Source organism: Lepidothrix coronata, unplaced genomic scaffold (genome assembly GCF_001604755.1).
Source record: "Lepidothrix coronata isolate B3197 unplaced genomic scaffold, Lepidothrix_coronata-1.0 Scaffold37, whole genome shotgun sequence".
Classification (NCBI taxonomy): domain Eukaryota; kingdom Metazoa; phylum Chordata; class Aves; order Passeriformes; family Pipridae; genus Lepidothrix; species Lepidothrix coronata.
Genome location: NW_016690217.1, coordinates 7569941 through 7584713, shown reverse-complemented (window position 1 = coordinate 7584713; position 14773 = coordinate 7569941).

Sequence of the window (14773 nt, the reverse complement as noted above, 5' to 3'; positions counted from 1 at the left end):
GTCCATGTAGCTAGCTAGCTTTTTTCTTTTTTTTGTGGGGGGGAGGTTGTGGGAGGGCTCATATTCCATGAACACAGTACAAAGAAAATGTAAAAATTATCATTAAGTGTAGGACTTGTGGCTCACTGACTGTGTTTACTGAGTTGAAAAGGCTGAAATTTCTTTTATTCTCTTGATTTCCTTGTAGTTCACAGATTTGCTTTACTTTTGTTTCTTTAACTCAGTTTCATCTAGTTCTGATTCATGACTGCTGCACGGCTAAACCTGCAGAAAAAGAAATTTTCAGCTTCTCCAGTCACCTTCCTTTCATGGGAGAAAACTCATAGATGAGTGTTTCTCTCAATCCACAAAGGGTCAACATACACAAAGGCAAGCAGCAAAAAGCGGTTCTGGGAGAACGACTGGATACTATCTGTGAAGAACATTGTGTGTTCCCCTGCATCAACATCTAAACAGTCACTGGCAATATGCCTAGATATTTTGGATGTTACATGTCTGTCAAATGAATCAACAATCCAGATGTAGAATCAGGCAATGATGACATTCTGCTGGTGACTTTCAACCTATCAACTAATGATTAGGACACAAAGAAGCATAACTATAATGGTTTTCAATCAGATATATTTTTCAAGTGCTTTTTTATTTATTGGAAAATTGACATATATTTCTCTTAGTTCATCAAACCAGTATTTGAACAATCATCCAAATGTGGAATCAGCCTTTCCAAAAAGACCTCAATAGAATAACAAGGAGGAAATAATTTGAAGGTTTGTATGAATGGGGTCATCATCATGGCTAGGCTTTGCGAACGAAGATTTGTGAAAGCTCTATCCACATTTGTTACAGGCACGCTGGTGGCTAATGAGGCCAATACAAGATAGACATATCCGATTGCAAAAGGCACAGCAGAAAGACTCCTTAGGTGGTATATTCTGCAAGACACAATTCTTTCTGCGTTGTCTTTTCTCCTCCAGAGTGATCCTGCGTGTGTTCTCGAAGGAGACAGCTGCGTTATAGATGGCGTGTCTCCAGGCCTCCCGATTGGAGGGCAGAGTAGACCAGTTATGGTGATCGATATGGCCAAGGCTGAGATGTTGTTTCAGGGAGTCCTTGTATCTTTTCTTCGGGGCTCCTCTCATGTGGTAGACAGTGGCAAGTTCACCATAAAGCAGAATGAAGCTTATGAAATTTAAACTCTTACTTCTGACCTGAAAGGAAAGAAGCATCCTATAGGGTAGGCTCACAGTAAAATTAAAGAACACAGTTTAGCTCATGCAACTTACTAAAGAAAAATTATCTGTGCGTATTCTTGTGTTTCACTTCATGATTTCTTTAGCCCAAACCTAAGAGTTCTGCAACCAAAACTGCAGAATGCCCCTTCAAACTTGCATCTTCACAGATCCAGCATGGTGCAAGCAGTGCACTCGCAGCTGCTCTATGTGTTCAATATATCCTAGGCTGAAAGAACACTGGTTATGTCACTGAGCACATAGATTCCTTTTGCACTCTGACATATTCTGCCAGGTTCACAGAAACTTCTGCAATTCATTAGTAAAGTATTAGGTAACATTAAGAGGGTTTGGTTTTTTATAGTAAAATAGACTACAATTACTGAAAAATATACTGCATGCAGTTTTCTCCTATAAGGTCCTGTGTGTTTCAGAAAGCTGGAAGTCCTGCTAGCCAGCCTGTGCTCAGTTTTCTAACACCCACATCATCTTCTAATAGATACTGCTCTAATTTCCATTGCTCTCTGAAGCAACCTATGCTCTCACCAAAGAGATATTTGTCCTGTCACTCTGCAAGGGCAGTAATGGTGTCCACCACCCCCTGCGGAGCACTTGGATAGAGAAAAGTATGTTGCTTAATATGGCTGAGACATAGACAACACTGAGGATTGCCTCTTTGAAGATGCATTATCTGAAATCCCATTTTCCTGCATACCTCCAACAGTGCTGTGCACAGAAACACTCCTATGTTTACTTAATAAGAGGCTGCTGAAGTAACCTCACATCCCTCAAACTGCTGTAATATCCTGTTGGGTTCCTAAAACAGTGCTCACAGAACAGAGGACAACTAAATCTTAAAATTTACAATGACACTGTTATGTTTATAGTACAATGTTTTGCTGCCTTTCTCTGTAGCTATGAGCATGGTATGTATTACCCATGCATGAAACAGAGAGAAAGAGAGAAAAAGAGAGAGAGAGAGAGAGACATTTCAAAGCTCTATTGTAATACTTCTTAATGCCTGCATGAGGGAAGTTTAACTATGATTAAGTCTTAAAACAAATATAATTTCACCTTTTTAACCCTACATAAACTACAGTTGTAGTCTTCCATTTAATATAGGCATATTGGTGCCCATCTTCTCCTTTTATTAATTCTTGGGATCATGGCTCTAAGAATTGAGCATCATTTATGCTATCCATCTGAAACCCGCTTTTCAACAAAAATATCTGCCTAAGAAAGTCTTTATTTATTAATGAGAATATTCAATGTGCACTAGAGTTAATAAATAAGCACAAATAAGCATAAGCTAGAAATAAAAATCTCTAATCTGCTCTCTGAATTTGCTCCAGGTGACCAGCGTCTTTGAAGAGTGCATATAAACAACACTTATAGTCAGATACAGTTTAAATGGCACTATCTAATCTAACCAGTGGAGCTGTAAGTTTGGTCAAACAGCTACCAAAAATTTAGCCTTGATAATATCTACTAAGTTCAGCATCTAAGCACACATTTCTTTTTGTGAATCCAAAGTAATACTTATGACATAAAATTCATTACATACAGGAGACTCAGTATTTTAAAACCATCTTAGTGATCTTGTTTTACTGTCTTTATAATAACATAAGAATTTTGAAGAAAACTTTCCCACCTTCATATACTTTTTCCACTGTGATCTCATTTATCTTCAGGCTTTCAAAGCTGAGCAAGGTTTAAATAGCAATGTATTCCACATACTTTCCACCTCCCACATCTTATAGCATGACCGTAAATTGCTAAGTGAAGCCTCGGATAATTCTGGATTTGAATGAGGTTTCATGTGAGTGAATCATAAAACACACAAGCAGCACTTTCTGTGAAGAGACGGCATGGGATTCTTTGCCAGGGAGAGACACCCAAATGACTTCCTTCAATATAGTTTTTCAAGTCTATGTGCTTCTTTCTAAGTAATGGAAGACTAGGCAATTGCTATAATCAGCAACACATTCCAGCTCTTCTAGTTTAAAACACTACATCAAATAACTTGACAGGAAAAACAATTAAGATTTCATTGTAAGATTACAAAACAAGATGCTTTTCAAGTAAACAAATAAAAAAGACACCAGTAATTTACTTTCCATATTTAAAATTATTTGCTCTTTTGTCCATTTATGAATATTATAAACAACCTTCTGGAGACTTAAAACTAAATTTATTTCCTTGCAAACAGAGTTTATTCTACACTTTACTTTATATGGGGCTGTATTTTTTAAATGTCCGTTGACGCTAACGTGGTAGAACACAGGATTTAGAACTCAGATTAAAAGACTGCGTGTGAAATTTCCTGGATTTATATATGTACGTGTCATTTGGAGATACACTGAAAAGAGAATTCATGGAGTAGTCTGTTTTTTGCAGAGTTTCTTATAGCTATTAACCATTTCAAATTCTTTGGTATCTGTAAAAGACATTTTGGAGGTAAACTCAACATATTCAAATGTTCCTTTATTTTATTACCTACCGTCTAATGCTATCGCCTGTATTTGGTAATTTTTGCTTCATAAATCACAAAGCAAACCTGCACATGAAACGCATCAATTTTCTTACTTCTGTTTTCTTCACACACATTCAATCCATATGTTTGAAAAGTTTTTCAAAGCCATATTATTAAATGAATACTTTTGATAGGTTTAATTTAGAAATAAGGAAATACATTGGGGGAAAAAAAGAACATTAAAAATAAAAGGCTTGGTAAAGGACACAAGCCTATTTTTGTTTCATGAAGCATTCCGACTTGGGAAATGATTTGAATGTAGGAGCAGAACACAGCTGGTGTGTGCATACCCGGACATACAACTGCTGCCAGAGTGAAACTGCTGTGTCTATTGTTAAAGACCAGGACAATGTCAGCGCAGTTCTGGAGCAAATCCTGCAAAACTCGCTCTGACAAGGAGCTACCCCTGCACCCCAGGTCCAGCTCTACAGCTATTCTGACGAGTTTTGTTCCTAGCCTGCTGTAAACAGGAAATTGGAGTGGACAAGCCAGGAAAGAAGTGCGAAAAACCCTGCTAAACATATTGCGTAATGAGCTGAAAAGACGTGCTTGAACAGAGGCTTACTGAACAGAAGCTGAGTCATGTTTCTGTAGCCAATGCCTGGTTCTCCCTCCCCCCTATACCACCACCCCACCTTTTTTTTTTTTCTTATTTTTTTTATTCCTGAGTGCATTTAGTCAGCCCCTCCACTGCCTGGATGATCAAGTGCAGCTGTTTATAGCAATTGTCTTGATAGCATGCAAGACTGAACTTCTCACAATGTCTCAGGAACACAAGCACAGAGCAACCACATACAAAAAACTTGACCATGTCATTTTCATTACACAGAAGCTCCTCTTTCATGGGCTGTTTGTTTGGTTTTTTTTAAGGAGAAGCAGCAGGATAAAGTAAGACAAGGCACCTGTGGCAGTTTGAGCCACATTAGAAATCCAAAAGCCAATATCCAGGCTTCCCCCCACCCCATCCCACAATTTATCCCAACACCAGAGAGAAACTTTCAGGCCAGAGGTTTCTATAGGGGGAAGGGGAAGTATATACATTTATTTACACAAATAAATACTATACAAGCTAAAGGCAACTATATATATATATTACATTTCTATCAGTCCTTTTAAGCCCCTTCCTTTAACTTTAGCCCAGGAAGAGCCTTTCAAGCCTGCTGGGTAACGCAGTCTCTCTCTCGTGGGAGTGTTCGGGAACCTGAAACACTCCCTCATCAACCTCCAGCTGGTTGCTGAAGTCCTTTCTCCTCACAAAGTCCAAGAAGGTAGCTTTGAGTCCTTTCTCCTCGGTCCCATGTCAGTCTCTGCTGTGTCATTCTCTCTCTCTCAGTCTCATACCTCGGTTCATACGCTGCTGTAGGGTAGCTTATCAACGTACGTGTCCTGGAATGTTGATTCCTCCTCTAGGTTTTCGGCTGTCCTGCGTTTAAATCACAGCAGAGACATCCTCTGGGCCTCTCCCTTCGGTCCATCTCCAATTTCGCCTGGGATTCCTTTCCCTGGCTCCGAGCTGTTTCGTCAGCCCGTCCACTTGGCTCTGCTCCAATGCTGAGCCTTGCATCCACTCCCACTAAACAGCAAGAGGGAAAAAACAGCCCCCTTTTGCAGCCTGGCTGCAAAGCTGGGGGGGAGAAGAGGGCCTGGCCGCAAGGCCTACCTCTCTCTCTCTCCCACTTACCAGTTGTTTGTGACTCACGTCCCTCACAAACACTCACTTCAATGCTGCCTCTAACTCTGGCCTAGGCCGAGTTGGTGGGGCCGCAGGGCTCCCCTCCCCCCTGAAGGGGGGAAAGAAGGAGCTCAGCCACCCCCTGGCCTTCTACACCTACACACAGCAGACACCAACAGCAGAACTGCCAACACCTTCTGGTGCTGTGTATATGTGATTTTGAGCAGAAGCAAACAAGACAAGTGGTGATTGGCTCTCCAGGGAACACTGTCCTGGTACCCAACAACATCTGAGCCCCCGACTCTCAGGGAGGGCCATCTCAAACTGTGACAGCACCATAGAAGCACGCTGCAAAGAATTCATTATCCTACCCTCTGAGCACTCAAAGATCAGCTCTGGACTTATTTTCATATTGAAACTGGTGAGCAAGTGACATGTCACAAACTCATTCCACTGCCTGCAAGAGAAAACAGAAATATTTAGCTGCTATAACTCTTAGGACTTTGCCACGCAAATATGTCAGGGGTCCAGACACGTCTGGATGCTGATGGAAGCGGGGCGGCATGAGATGCAGGCTGGACTCTGCTGCTTAAACAAACACAGCAGAAGAAACAGCTTCTCAGCTGGAAGTCAGGTTTGACGTTTTTTTGTCTTAGATATAATCATGTAAAACAAATACGCCTTATGTGGCCCAAAATTTACTAAAAAACGAAGACAAAAAAAACCCTAAAACCAAACACAACCCCCAAAACCAAGCAAACCAAGCAACCAAGCCAAAAAAAACCAAAAAACTGAAAAGGAAAATATAAAAGTTTTAATTTCAATTGCTATGTTGTTATCAGAGCACAGGACATATACTGAGATTTGCCTTTTGATTGCATTCATATCTGAGCATTAAAGACCTTGATCCTTAAGTCAATTGATAACAGGAGAATTCCATTATAATAAAAAATAAGCAAATGCTGAATACATTGTTGAGGAAGATTTGAAAATACAACTGGAGTTAACTCTTGACATCACAAACCTGACATTCGCAATACCAGGCACACGCAACACATCATCTACAAACTTACTCCTTTTGAGAAAATCCTCTTCTAGTAATTTCTTCTGAATGGCTGGAGTTGACACTACTGATTTTTTTATGTCATACACAAGAATCGCTAACAGAAGAAAAGTGTGAATTTTTGTGGAAGTAGGAATGAAATTGTGCTGCTTAGAAGAAATATTCAGTGACAGGTGGCAAAACATAAAGAAAGAACCAGAGAAGGCAATGAGAAAAGAAAAGAAGCTGAGATGGTCTTATCTGGTTTTCTTACTTATATTTTGTTACCTTTTGCTGTTATCTTCATTTCCAAATAAAATAAAAAAGGAATTATATACCTCACCAGTATTGATTTTCTTATTACTGGCAAGTAATAAATAATTCATATCTGCCTTCTCTAACCTATGGTTACCTAAGCCAGCTTTCTCTTTCAACTGCCCTTAAAGCTGGCCCTGCTCATTTTATAGATAAAATAGCAGAAGTGGTCTGTGCTGGCAAGTGATGCATCTGGCAGCTTCAGCTGGAGATCTCAGCAATACCAATGGAGTTTTAATTAGTATAAAAAAAAAAATCTGTAAATCTTCGTTCCAAATTGCCTCGATGAGTCATCAGCATCTTTCATAGAGATGACTTACAAACACCTGGGGACAATGCCACTGTAGTTGCCCAGAGCCAGGTCACCGACCTGGTATCTCTTTCAGATGAAGACCTGATTATTCCTAAGACAAGTCTTCCTACCTATGAAAAGCTGAAATTTCATTAAGAAGATTTTTTGTCCTTGCCCATCACTCCTACGATTTGTTATCTGGCAGTGTGTAGCAAGTTCACCTTGCCTTCAAATGCTGCTCAAACCCTTGTGTTGCAACACTGCATGGTAAAAAAGCCAACAGGACACATCATGCAATGTTCAATGAAGTAAGGTGGGAAGGAGACTAAAGGAATGAAGAGAATCAATAGACTGCATAAGACAAATCTTCACTTCTGTGATGGTGGAGGCAGCTGTGTCTTAACCCAGCCCCAGGACCTCCCTCTGGGAGGTTATTCCTTTTCTTAAGCAAGTGGTGCCCACGGGTTTGATTTCAACATGTACTTTCTAGTGCTTTCACAAAAGCTCCAATCCCTGGAGTGAGGCAACGACTCCCATGACTCCCATGAGAGCCCTGGGGTTTGTCTGCAGTCAGTAAGTTTCTAACCACCTTGTTTTGTGAGAAAAGCTGGAAACCTAGAAACTAAAAACACCCTCAAGTCCCCAAAAAAGAACAAAAAAAAAATCAACAGCTACACCCTGAATTACATTTGGAATCTTACCAAAGTTGCACTTAGCTCATTGCTTTCCAAGAACTCATATCCTACACAATGTCAGCAAGCACATTCTGGTCTTCTTTTTTGACCTGCATGTTACTGACAAACCTCTTCTCTGCCCCAGCCAAGCAAGACCTTGTTTTTGTATAAATTCAGTTGATGCAACAGGGAGAAAAAAATTCATTGATTTATCGCATCGTGAGTTCATCATTAAGGCTGTGCAACTTGCCCAAAATATTGAATTAATACTGTCAGTTGTCATTAATTTTCTCAGATGGACAAAGATAGTGTAGCACATGCTGGTCTTACCTTCTTATGTTAATGACTCTCTAACTCCACTTCTAGGAAGGAAAATGGGGAAAATAATCCACTTGGCACTTACTAAATTCCCTGTTCACAAACATTTTTTCTTGGGTATTCACAACAAATGTTATCTTTCCTTTCATCCTTATGTTTGTTTTTGCTTATGTCATAAATAACCCTGCAAGCAACAAAATTCCTTATCTCTAGGTAAATAAGATAAGATCAATGTGCAACCAATGAACAAAGAAAAGGTGTAGGAAAAACATGAAAATTAAGTTATTTTGGATCCACTCCCACGGCAAGGGAAGAAATGGTGAGGAGTTTGGGGAGCTGAGTACAAAACACTGAAGGTGAGGAGATGCAGAATAGAAGGCAGAACTGGTGGGACAGGGACAGAAATGAGGCCTCTAACTACTTTCCTTCCTCTTCCTAGGCATTGCCCTGTGAGCAGACAACACATTTTCAATTTTCACATCCCTCTGCTCATAAAAAACACTCATGAAGATACTGAATAATTAGAAGGCAGAATAAAATCTCAGTTGTAGCATCAGGATTTGGCCTTAGCTCTTAAGTTGTTAGTTTAAATGAACATGTAATTAGTGCCCAATGAATTAGCCAATTCACAGACTACACCCAATACACAAATGAGGAAGTAAAATAACCATGAGCCAGTTCACTTCTGTCCTACTCAGCAAATGGGAAAGATCTGATAGTTGAAGAAACAATACGGGAAAGTAGAGGAGAAAGTGGAGAAAGTTTTATTTAACTTGGAGAAAAGTAAATACGATAGTTACTTGCAGCTTATTACTGTGTAAAGAGCTTCAGATAGTAAATTTTAAAAACATAGGGTGTGCAATCTATAAACATAAAATAGAGAAGCTCAGAGAAAAAAAAAAAAAAGAAAAAAATACCCACAGAAAACCTAACTGAACCAACCAACCAACCAACCAAAAATACAAAACAAAAAAAAAGGGAGGGGGTTCAGTTTAGGTTTAAAGCTACGACTTAATGTCTAACAAACAGCTACTAAGAGAGAGAATTCACCCATAAGAGAAAAATATTTCAAAATGTGCAATATGTAAAACTTACACACTAGTAGCAGTTTGTCATTACATGTACTCATACATGCTGTGTAATACACTGTAGTTAGCTCCCAAAGATGCTGCGCTGCTGAAGAATATTTAACTCTCAAAAAACCAATGACTGTATTATTCATCCCCAAAAGACATATAGAAACAGAAATAAAGAAATCCTAAAATAAACCAGGAAGTCTGATTTTTATTATTTACTGATCTATATGCTACAGTTAATAAAAAGTCTGGAACCACATTTCATTTGATTTTAGCTAGCACATCCTTATGTTATGAAAATCCAAAAACTGCCATAATCAAAAATCCTCAATCAGCAACTTTCTTGGCTGAAGAATGATTCCTATGTTAGCATGAAATAATTCATACTTCATTAACTCTCACTTTCATTACTATCCCAGACCCTCACAGCGCTAAGAAATGTGCAAAATATAAACAAGAGGAATTACCTGTAATTCCAAAACTTTCAAAAATTTACAAAAAAAACTTTCACTTATCTTATGTCTTAGATAAGGCATAAAAAATGCTATCAAGGGGTACGGTTGTCTCTTGCACAGTGTATCAGAGACAGATGCAGCAACGAAAGATATGGACGAAAAGCTCCCAAGAAGTCCTTTGTGATCTCTGGGTCAGGTTCAGAGGGTCACCTATTGTGTCCCATAAAATATGCTCTTGAATTTAGGAATTTTGACATACATCTGCAAACCTTGAGAGGTCATTTCATTTCACTTAAAATGAACTTTATTATACATCAGTGATTTCCTTTTGTAGTAGTTGATATGAGTGACAAAACAGACCTACTAATACAGTTTGAGGGTGTGACATACCTTAGAAAGTCTTAGAAAGAGAGAATATCTACACAGGATACAGGGACAGCACTAAAAATAGCCTCATAGTTTTGTGACAAGCAGTCTTTTCCATCCCTGGCATCTGCTATGATTCAGTCGTTACTTAGAAGGGAGACAGCATTTAGTGAATGAATCATCAGGCTACATCCTGCAGCAATTTTGTTTTCTCTAGTGGTCTTCCACAAGTCCCAGCCTCTGCAAGTTAGAGGGATCCAGCTGGGAGACACATTGCCAGAAGCAAATGAGTAGCTGGATGAAAAGGACAATGCTGTGCATGACACCATTTACATTCCCCAGCTCTGACTACATGTAATCAAATGCCTTCACACAATGTATGTAAGTAGTCACACTGCAGTCAATTAGGTTATTAACATAGATAAGTGACTTTTGTTTAATAAAAAACAGAATTATTTGTAAAAAGCATCTTTAGAAATAGAGAATTGTGTTGGCTAAATGAATTACTCATGTAGAGGATTTCTGTTATCTTTCAGTTATTCAGTTCACTTTTCTCTCAATATAGTGTTAAAATATAGCTGGATGCATTAGTATGAAACATAAAGATACCACAACTTTAATCAAATCATAATCATTTCAATTACCTTGTCAACCTAAGCACAGCATTTTAAAAGAACTATCATGATCAGATCCTTTCACCTCATTAATGGAAAATTATTTCTAGAAGCCAGACAAGAAGGTGTGCAGGTATGACTTATTTTCTGTTACAGATTTATGACTGGAAGCCACAGAAAAAAGGCCAGTTTTCACTTTCCTTATCCCAAATAAAATTTCTATTGTTAATAGAAACAAAAGGGGGGGGTGCATGAAAGGCTGCATGTCTGCATAAAAGGGTAGTAGGTTCTTAAGTCTCAATTTTAAAATATTAAAACACTATTTATCCCCCCCCCTTGAATTCTTGTTACAGATAAAACTAAGCAATGTTTTTGCAGCCTGTAATCTCAGTTAGAGAGCCTTTTCAAAACATATCACAATCTCATGAGAGAAAGATCTGCTAGTTCCTGAGTTCAGTCGGGTCTGCTTCAAAGCTAATTGACAAACTGTGCATTTTCTAAAGACAATAAAAGATAAAACATTGGCAAAAATTGCCACCCCCCTGCCAAGCATCCCACAAACTAAGGTAAACAAGCTTCACATTACAGTACTGGTAATCCGGAAATATACATTTTCACAGACAAATTAAGTGACACTCTCTTTATTTTTATATATTATCAGCATGAGCAGATAATTTTCTAGATGTATAGACTTTATAATAAAGTTATTGCAACTCTTTCAAACAACAGCATAATATTTTCTTAAGCATCCTGTGATCACTTGTGCACTCCCTTCACATCCTTGATATTTAGGGGTTAACAATTGTTTCCATTGTTAGACTCTTTCTAAAGTGTTCTCTTTCTCACACTCATGATGATATCTTCAGACGTTATGAAACCTCCAAAGGCTGAGAGGAAAGCCAATGATGAAACCTCCCTCTGCCAAATGAAATTTCACAATTTGTTCTTCAATGTTTGCTTTGACTTCAAAAAATATATACTACTTATTTCTACATCCATTTTAAATGGAACTTAACATTACTGAGGACTGAGTTACAAAGTCTAAGGAAATATTCTCTGAAGGGGTAGGGTGGAGGAGTCTACTGAGTCTTTGCCAGCTGCTCTCTATTTTCTTTCATCCTGTGTTTATCCTGGGTAGAGATAATAACTCCAACACCCTAACAATCAGTACTATAATTTGTAACCCACAGAAGACTAACAGTCCACTTATTCTTAACTCATTCCTCCTCTGTCTTGGTGAGGGCAATAAACCCAAGAGGCACTGGGTCAAGTATGCAGAAAGGCGTACTTAAAACGAAGGAAGCAACTTTTGCCTTTCTCCAGCTCTCAATCTGTGCATGTACACAAATAAAGATGGAATATTAGCCATCTAAGAGCTTGGCATTAAACACTACATAATACCGCTTAATCGTACTTTCATCCTGTTGATTCTCAGTAGGTTTCTGCTGTTTGTCATCCTTTTGTGATTCATTTGGAAGTCAAAATAGCTGGAGAGCACATTGGATCTATGACTAAGTAGTGACTGATACACAGCTCTCTGAGTTGAAGGAAAATTCCCTCCTTGTCCCCGAAAGAGGATGGCTGCATTCCAAGGACACGTTGTGGTTGCAATACCTACCCTCAGCTCCATCATTGCCTCCTAACAGGGAATTACTAGGATTGCTCAATTTAGAGGGCATCACTACTGCAATAGGTAGTTTAAAGCAGAAGCTCTCTGGTAATGAGCTGCAAATATTCATAGAAAAGCCAGATAATACACATTGGAAAGGACTTCTGCAGGTCTTAAGTCAAATCCCATTCTCCCTCAGTCAATATTGTAGAGCTACATCGGTACTTTTCTCTATTTATACTGCCTTTGATAACCGCTCCTGTGGTCTATAGCCAGTCCTTAATATCGTCAATAATAAAAGTCCCAGTAACTTCTCCAAAAGCAGGACTGAGTTATGAAAACAAGGCCTTGATATGTCTGTACCCAATTTACATATTAATGTACCATCCAAGCCAAAGGCTGTAATGCTGAATTTTTACTCAAAGAAGGCTGTAATGCTGAATTTTTACTCAAAGATTCATATTATGGTGTTTTATTTCCACAACAGAAACCATGAATATCACAAGAAATATTTTTTGTTGGTTTTGTGTGTTCTTTTAATAATATGAAGATTTAAACAATAAAGAAACAACTGCGTAAAAACAAAGGACTTGCATATATCACAGCACACACTAGAAATCTAATTTTTTAGGCAGTTCAGTTAATGAATTTGGTCTCTTACAGTGAATTTACATCTGACCTCCCCAGAGTGTGGAGGTTAACATCTGTTCCAGCTCTTTCATTTGTTCAGCAATTTCCTCCTTATAAATGTAGAAATGTTATGGTTGAAGTATACTTTGCACCAGATACAGATCAAAAGTAATAGATTTTGCAACGCAAAAGGCTTATGGACAAGTGGGTGCATATTCAAGACTTCTGTGAAATAAGCAAATATCACTGTATAAAAGGCCCTATATTTTTACCTGTGATTCTCCAGACTGAAGGCAACACTTTTCCTTACTTCAGTAAAATTTGGCTCCTTAGTTTAAAATCCTGTACAAGTCAGGGCTCTTTAGCTTCTCTCCCCAGCTCACACAAGCCACCAGAGAACTCGGGGTGACATTTAATTCATACTAGAAGTTACTTATTTGGTGCTAACTCATTCCATGCAGCCCACACAAAACCCAGAAGGTAATGGCTTTCAATTACTGTTGGCATAAATTGAATATGAAACAGATGTGGAAAGCCTAATGTAAATGTGAGTATTAGGTTGCCTGAAATAGAGTTCAATATTTACTGTAAAATGTATCCTTTTGTAGCAAAGTTTTCCTGATACTATTACAAATTCTTACTCATGGAATATATAGGAATCATCTTTATATTAATGTTAATATAAGTTAGTATATGTCACTCATTTCTGCCTGACCCTGTTCATTTAGACCAGAATTTCAATTACAAAGAATTTTGAAGGTTTCCTTTATGTTTAATCGGGGTTTCTCCTGCAGATTCTGAGACTATTTGCCACTTCCTTGTCAGCAGGAGTTTGTAATGTTCCTCCCTCCCATAGTCCAGTCAGATGTACTTTTTACCTGATGCCAAGGAAATCTCCTGGACTGTAAGGTTAAAATTTTATCTCACTGTATGTCTATTTTCAGCAGTGGTGTACATTGTTTTATCTATCTGCTTCCACGGAAGAACCTAAATGTTTTCAGATTTATCCTAGATGACAACGTGGGGTTGCACATACCAGGTACAATAAGGTTATATCTACAACTTCAGCATAACTTTATACCAAAAAGAATATTAAGTTTATTGTGTTTCCATTCCAAGTTTCTCTACCAAACATATTTCCAAAATAATTGCAGCTATTATAATTTTCCAGCTGAAATAGTTGCATTATAGCAAAGTACTGCTCAAATATTCATAGCAGTTCACCAGCCACCATTTTTTCAGCTATCTTTCACTTCCACAGTTTGCATTTGTTTAGACACAGGCATAACTAAAAAAAAAAAAAAAAAAAAAAAAAAAAAAACCAAACCAAACCAAAACAGCAGTGGGGAGTGGGAATAACCAGCAGCAGGACATGCCCCACCACCTCCCTTTGCCTACATCGAGCTAAGTGGTGGCAAGGGTGGGAGACAGCACATTGTTGCAAGTCTGAGCCTTCACAAGAAACAAAGCACCTGTGTGGGATCCTGGTCTTCCAGCCAGACTAAATCTCTTTGAAAAACAAGAGGAAGATGAGGTTAGGGAGATGAGGAGACAAACACATTCACTCTTTCACTGTTTATGGTTTATTTGCCAAGCTCTTAGGATCAGTAGTGTATTGTGATGTTTCAATACCTTTTCAGTGTCAACACCATGAATGATGTAACACAAAGAACAGGGTTGCTCTCTGGGCTGCAGAACAATGGAAGATTTTTTTTGCAGATCCTGCCACATTTGGAGATCTGGAGGAGATTATGCTACTTCGATCCTCCACAGTGGACAACTTCGGATGGCATTTTGGACCTCAGTGTGTTGTTTGCATTACCTGATTAATACTCTCTTGTATGACTGCAGTCATGAAATGTCCATTGAGGTGAATTTATGGCATGTAATAGGTTTGCAGTTGCACTGAGGACCAAAGGCAGAATATTTATGAGTTGGGCTAAAGAAA